The sequence below is a fragment of the Macrobrachium nipponense genome, chromosome 13, assembly GCF_015104395.2.
Source record: "Macrobrachium nipponense isolate FS-2020 chromosome 13, ASM1510439v2, whole genome shotgun sequence".
In the NCBI taxonomy this organism is placed as follows: Eukaryota; Metazoa; Arthropoda; class Malacostraca; order Decapoda; family Palaemonidae; genus Macrobrachium; species Macrobrachium nipponense.
The window spans coordinates 9,314,386-9,322,158 of record NC_087206.1 but is presented as its reverse complement, the minus strand read 5'-3'; the positions used below and the strand labels follow the sequence as shown (position 1 = coordinate 9,322,158).

The window sequence follows — 7,773 nt, the reverse complement described above, 5'->3', positions numbered from 1 at the left end:
TTAAAAATGTGTCAGGTTGTTGCCGAAGCAACGGTGCCTTGACGTATGTGTGTTGTCCGTCCTTATCTAGGGGAGTGCTAACCTTCTCTCCTTTCGTACAACACATGAATGAAGGCCATCTTGAATGATCTAGTTTTACATTTTTATATCCTAGATCTAGGGGTTAAGCCTTTTGCTTCAGCGATCTAGAGTGACTTCTCATATGCCTAGGTTAAGATTAAGCCTTCTGTTTCAACGATCTAGAGTCCTAGACTAACGGATTTTGCCTACAACACTAGCAGAAAGATACTCACCCACATGAAAAGGAATGAACTTTTAGATTTTTCTTGAGCTGACGAATCAATTCGTCAAAAGGCAACCGTTGTGCAGCAATTGCAATTCATTCACTCAACACTGATTCAAGAATCAGTCTTTCAGTGAGTCGGCAACATCAGGTGCTGAACTCCCACGAGCCTCCTAGTCCCATAGAGCCGATATCATGGGGGAAAATAATTAAGAAAAGACTCATGATAATTATTTATTACTTTTTATTATATTCTAGTCGACATACATAATCTCTTTACAAAATGTGGAATTTATTAACACTCGGATTCCACATTCCACACTTGATCAAGATGTGGAGCAGATTAGCCGTCTCGATGACGTAGCCTAAATTCCGTTTCGGCAGCCTTGTTTCGTCCAGGGTTTTATATCGCTAAAATCCCTTATAGAGTATGTGAATATTCAGTTGCTGGTGAGGGATTTTTCGAATATTTTTGTTCTTGCCAGGGTCGATATGCTGTAAAGAAGAGTTAATAATTTAAGCCAACGTAATGATAAGCATGGGATGATTAATTAAGTTAGCCCTAAATTTTTCGTATTTGGAATGAAAGAAAATGGCAAGGATAAGTTTTCTATGTTTTTGCAGCATGACTCTCTCTCTCTCTCTCTCTCTCTCTCTCTCTCTCTCTCTCTCTCTCTCTCTCTCTCTCTCTCTCTCTCTCTCTCTTATACTCAAAATATGTTAGGAGATCCCCTGATGCGTAAGTTTTAAATAGTTCAAGTCTACTCGTGTTTTATCGATACGCATAACATCATTAACGTGCAAGTTAACAATATAAGCCTAAGTGCCGAAAGTTTGACCACTTTTGGGTTCGCAGCCTTAGTACATTCAGTCAATATACTTTGAAGTTTAGATTCTTAAATTTATTTAATCTATTTCAGATATTGAATGCACCCCTGGAATCGTGCATTTGATAGCATTCACTTCCAGAATAGTAGTGACTACTGAATTCACATTCGAGTACTGTGTGTAACACCCTTACTTTTGATTCAGTTAAGCATTGGCTAATTGTATTCAATGAACGAACAATTGCGTAAAAATCTGTAAACTGCTTGTTGCAGCTGCTGTTGCTTCTGGACTCTGCTTGTTGAAGCTGCTTTTGTTTCTGAAAACTGCTTGTTGCAGCTGCTTTTGTTTATGAAAACTGCTTGTTGCAGTTCCTGTTGTTTCTGGAAAATGATTTTTTGCAGTTGCTGTTGTTTCTGGAAACTGCTCGTTGCAGCTGCTATTTTTTCTGGAAACTACTGTTTTGCAGATGCTTTTGTTTCTGGAAACTGCTTGTTGCAGCTGCTGTTGTTACTAGAAACGGGCATTTTGCAACCCCTGCTGTTTTTGGAAACTAATTTTTTGCAGATGCTGTTATTGCTGGAAACTGCTAGTAGATGCAGCTGCTGTTATTGCTGGAAACTGCTAATAGATGCAGCTGCTGTTATTGCTGGAAACTGCTAGTAGATGCAGCTGCTGTTGTTTCTGGAAACTGCTAGTAGATGCAGCTGCTGTTGTTTCTGGAAACTGCTAGTAGATGCAGCTGCTGTTATTGCTGAAAACTGCTAGTAGTTGCAGCTGCTGCTGCTTGTTGTTCTGGAAACAGCTAGTAGATTGCAGCTGCTGTTGTTTCTGGAAACTTGCTAGTAAAAAGAGCAGCTGCTGTTTGTTTTCATGGAACTGCTAGTTAGATCAGCTGCTGTTTTTCTGGAAACTTTGCTAGGTAAAGATGCAGCCGCTGTTGTTCTGGAAACTGTCTAGTTAGTTGCAGCTGCCTGTTGTTTCTGGAAACTTGCTAGTAAAAGTTGCAGCTGCCTGTTGCTTCTGAAAACTGCTAGTTAGTTCAGCTGCCGTTGGTTCTGGAAACTGCTAGTAGATGCAGCTGCTGTTGTTTCTGGAAACTGCTAGTAGTTGCAGCTGCTGTTGTTTCTGGAAACTGCTAGTAGATGCAGCTGCTGTTGTTTCTGGAAACTGCTAGTAGTTGCAGCTGCTGTTGTTTCTGGAAACTGCTAGTAGGGAGATGCAAGCTGCTGGTGTTTCTGGAAACTGCTAGTAGATGAGCTGCTGTTGTTTCGGAAACTGCTAGTAGTTTTGCAGCTGCTGTTGTTTCTGGAAAATGCTAGTAGTGCAAGCTGCCTGTGCTTCTGGAAACTGCTCAGTAAAGTCTGCCAGGCTGCTTGTTAAATTGCCTGAAAACTGCTAAAGTAGTTGCAGCGCTTGTTGTTTCTGGAAACTTGACTAGTAAAAAGTTGCAGCTGTGATGTTATTTGCTGGAAAATGTAGTAGTTGCAGCTTGCTTTGTTTTGGGTTTTGGGAAACTGCTAGTAGTTTGCAGACTGCGTTGTTTCTGGAAACTGCTAGTGTCTGCAGCTGCTGTTGATTTCGGGAAACTGCTAGTAGATGCAGCTGCTGTTAGCTGGAAACTGCTAGTCAGTTGCAGCTCTGTTGTTTCTGGAAAACTGCTAGTTAGTTCAGCTGCTGTTGTTTTCTGTGAAATGATAGTAGTTGCAGCTGCCGGTTGTTTCTGGAAACTGCTAGTAGTTGCAGCTGTGTTTATTGAAAAGCTGGAAAAACTGCTAGTAGTTGCAGCTGCTGTTGGTTTTCTGGAAATGCTAGTAGTTGCAGCTGCTGTGCTTCTGAAAACTGCTAGTAGATGCAGCTGCCGTTGTTTCTGGAAAACTGCTAGTAGATCGAGCTGCGTTTTGTTTCTGGAAACTTGCTAGTAGATGCAGCTGCTAGGTTGTTTCTGAAAACTTGCTAGTAGTTGCAGCTGTTGTTGTTTCTGGAAAAACTGCTAGTAGTGCAGCCTGCTGTTGTTTCTGGAAAACTGCTAGTAGATGCAGCTGCGTTAGTTTGCTGGAAACTGCTAGTAGTTGCAGCTGCGTTTGCTGAAAATGCTAGTAGTGCAGCCTGCTGTTATTTCTGAAACTGCTAGTAGTTGCAGCTGCGTTGTTTCTGGAAAAACTGCAGTAGTTGCAGCTGCGTTATTTCTGGAACACTGGATAGGGTAGCTTTGCTAGGCTGTGCTGTGTTTCTGGAAACTGTAGTAGTTGAAGCTGCGTTAGTGCTGAAAAATGCTTAGTTAGTTCCAGCTGCCTGTTCGTTTCTGGGGAAATAATTGCTATGTAGTTGCAGCTGCTGTTATTGCTGGAAACTGTTAGTTAGTTGCAGCTGGTGTTGTCTGGGGAAACTGCTAGTAGTTGCAGTGCATGTTGTTCTGGAAACTGCTTAGTAGTTGCAGCTGGCTGTGTTTCTGGAAACTGCTTAGTTAGATTGCAGCTTGCTGTTGTTTGCTGGAAAATGGCTAGTAGTTGCAGCTGCTGTTGTTTCTGGAAACTGCTAGTAGTTGCAGCTGCTGTTGTTTCTGGAAACTGCTAGTAGTTGCAGCTGCTGTTGTTTCTGGAAACTGCTAGTAGTTGCAGCTGCTGTTATTGCTGGAAAACTGCTAGTAGTTGCAGCGTGCGTGGGTTTCTGGAAACAATGCTAGTATAGTTTGCAGTGCTGTTGGTTTCTGGAAACTGCTAGTAGTTGCAGCTGGCTGTTATTGCCTTGAAAGCTGCTAGTAGTTGTGCCAGCTGCTGTATTGCTGGAAACTGCTAGTAGTTGCAGCTGCTGTTATTGCTAGAAACTGCTAGTAGTTGCAGCTGCTGTTATTGCTGGAAACTGCTAGTATTTGCAGCTGCTGTTATTGCTGGAAACTGCTAGTAGTTGCAGCTGCTGTTATTGCTGAAAACTGCTAGTAGTTGCAGCTGCTGTTGTTTCTGGAAACTGCTAGTAGTTGCAGCTGCTGTTATTGCTGAAAACTGCTAGTAGTTGCAGCTGCTGTTATTGCTGAAAACTGCTAGTAGTTGCAGCTGCTGTTGTTTCTGGAAACTGTTATGTTGCAATTGATGTTATTGTTTCTCCTTGTGTTGTTATGTGTTCTCGATGAAAAAACGCATAAGTAAAGGTTGTTTTTATTCCAGTATGATGCAGAGTTATAAAAGATTAGGGAGGTTGTTTGGTTGGTATAGATGAAGCCAGACCAGACGAGACGTAGAAAATTTCAACAGTTTAGGAAGGTAATTTTAAATGTTTAGTAATTAATTTTAATTATTTAGGAGGGAAATTTTAATGTTTAGAAAGCAAATGCCGAGTCTAGGAATGATCTTAAGGGGTTTAAAAGTATTTTCAATGATCAGGACTGGATGGGTTTAAGAATAATTTGATGATACTTTATATCTATACCATTAAAAAAACCTTTTTCTCACTAAGAAATACCTTTTCTTTCTAAGTCTTTTTCTCTAAAATCCTTTTCTCCTGAAAAAATCTCCCAATAAACATTTCTTTAAAAACACTCTTTTTTACAAACCTTTTTCTTTAAGAAAGTCTAAAGTATTTTTTCTAAAAATTCGTTTTGGAAATTTAATCTAATGTATTTCATATCAGCGAATTTGATTTAATAAGACTGTTGGCTGGATAGATTCCGAAGGTCCACACAAACCCTCATTTTCCATTTTTCACTTTGTCACACTTACAGGCAGGAGACTGTACTAACGTAAGGGCGGTTTAAACGAATTATAATGATGCATGATTTATATATATATATATATATATATATATATATATATTATATATATATATATATATATATATATATATATATATATATATAGATATATATATATATATATATATATATATATATATATATATATATATATATATATATATATATATATATATATATATATATATATATATATATATATATATATATATATATATATATATATATATATATATATATATATATATATATATATATATTTACTAACAAATTGTATAGATGGACGATGGCGTGGTGACACCGTAGAGTTTTGATTGAATTCGTCCTAGACTCGCGGATTTCTTAATGTAGATATTAAGAGGACTCTCTCTCTCTCTCTCTCTCTCTCTCTCTCTCTCTCTCTCTCTCTCTCTCTCTCTCTCTCTCTCTCAATCCTTACAACTTTTTTATACTGAAAATTAAGCCAAGCAGGAAGGATCGCTAAAGGGGTAGATAACATATAAACTTTTTTTTTTCTAATTGTGTGAAGGAAACATTGATCTGTCAAGATTGCTCATAATTTGGAATTTTTATGATACGCGACCGTTGCAATATTAGAAAAAAAAGAGACCTTAATATTCCTCAATAGATAGAGGTGAATGGTTTGATTAAGTTTGTTTATACTCTTGTTGTTGCTGTTATTCAGCTGAATTTTAGCCACATATTATATATAAATAGGTCTTGGATTTGAATTTCGCTACGGAAGGAAAGAGCAACTTCATTTAGTTTTATTTTTCATCTGGATTCAAGGCTTGTGATTATAAATGTTCAAGAAATGTGATTAAGCCGTGAAGTTAGTGGGTAATTGAGGTTATTAAAAACACATACATACATACATATACATACATATACATATATATATATATATATATAGATATATATATATATATATATATATATATATATATATATATATATATATATATATATATATATATATATATAGCTATATATCGATGTGAGTCAGAAAAACCTCAGATACAATATATATATATATATATATATATATATATATATATATATATATATATATATATATATATATATATAAAGTAAAATGTGAACTGTATATGTTCGCGCATAGCTCATACACACACGACACACACACACACACACACACACACATATATATATATATATATATATATATATATATATAGTATATATATATATATATATATATCCATATATATATATATATATATATATATATATATATATATATATATATATATATATATATATATATATATATATATATATATATATACATATATATAGATATATATATATATATATATATATATATATATATATTATATATATATATATATATATATATATATATATATATATAATACACATAATGAAAGTCAGCATTTTATGGTAAATCTTGAGGCCGCAAGCATACTACAGAATAACAAAAGCAAAGCCGATGTCTGACAAATGTCCCGCAGCAGAAGCATGTGGTTACACCCGGGTAGTGGCCCCGGAACCGCCCTTTGGCGCCATCTGTCGAGCGTATGACTAACCTCTCCCATGACCCTTGATTTTGGGGTGACTTGCCACTTTGCTGCGTCAGACCCGAGGTGCATTTTTTTTTTTTTAATTTTTTTTGGTGGAATTACGCAAATATTTTTTTCTTACATTTTTGTTTAGGCAAACGAGGGAAATGGGATTTTGATATGTGTGTGATGTCTTTTTTTATTAACTTATTTATTTTTAGAATTATTTTATTGTCAAAAACTTTTATGAAATATGTTGTATTGTCCATCTGCATATAGAGATGTTCATGGGATTGTTATATATCTCTTACATAGTTGGAGAGAGAGAGAGAGAGAGAGTTTTTTCACCTTTTGCATCGTCGATAGGACTGTTATCTCGTACTAAGTTGTGGGCAGAATGTGGAGAGAGAGAGAGAGAGAGAGAGAGAGAGAGAGAGAGAGAGAGAGAATTTTAATTTTTACCAACTTTTTGTACCAATCGTATAATTAATCTAATGGACAAAAGTATGGGACCAGGAAACGAAGATAGAGAGAGAGAGAGAGAGGAGAGAGAGAGAGAGAGAGTGATAAATGAGTTTTTCCACTTTTTGTACCAACGATAAGGTGGTTTCTGAGAGAGTACAAAGGGTACGAAATTCAGGACCCCCGCCCCCAAAAAAACCTATGATGTGGCTTTAAAACCTGTTACCTTATTGACAAGGATGTGAATCTGAAGACTCCGAATTGATTCTGTTTTAATATATAGGTACATTCATGTTGTACGTATAATGCAACACGATCTGTGATTGTAGGAGCAATCCTCCTATGTTATATGTAAAGTTCAACACGATCTTTGACCTTAGGAACAATCCTTATATGTTGCAAGTAAACTGCAATACGATATTTGATGGTACGTACAATTCTCCTAAGTCGTATGTAAAGCGCAACATGATCTTTGATTGTAAGAACAATCCTCCAGGCTTTTTTTTGTTTTTTAGGATTTCGTCCCCAAACGCTGCCAAGCATCCAGTTTTATTATTATTATTATTATTATTATTATTATTATTATTATTATTATTATTTTATTATTGATTTATGTTTGAGGCAAAATTGAAGTAACTGGTGTTCGCGAGAGGGTTGTCGCTCGAGCATAGACATGGGAGCTGAGCATTAAACAGTACCTACTGGCCGCAAATATTGATGGGCATTAAACCAGTACTGGTTACCTTGGGCAAAGTTCTGGGAGGGCATTAAACCATACTACTGGCCGCAAATATTGATGGGCATTAAACCAGTACTGGTTACCTTGGGCAAAGTTCTGGGAGCATTAACCAGTACTGATTACCTATTGCAAAGTTTTGACGCAATAACTATACTCGGTTTTTTACATCTGT

General features: G+C 36.3%; 1 non-coding gene across 1 annotated transcript; it reads right to left on the bottom strand.

Moving 5' to 3' along the window:
- Positions 1 to 104, bottom strand: LOC135225910 (U6atac minor spliceosomal RNA). The gene has a single exon (XR_010317123.1). It is a non-coding gene; the product is annotated as a U6atac minor spliceosomal RNA (small nuclear RNA).
- Between the last annotated feature and the right edge of the window lie 7,669 nt (positions 105 to 7,773).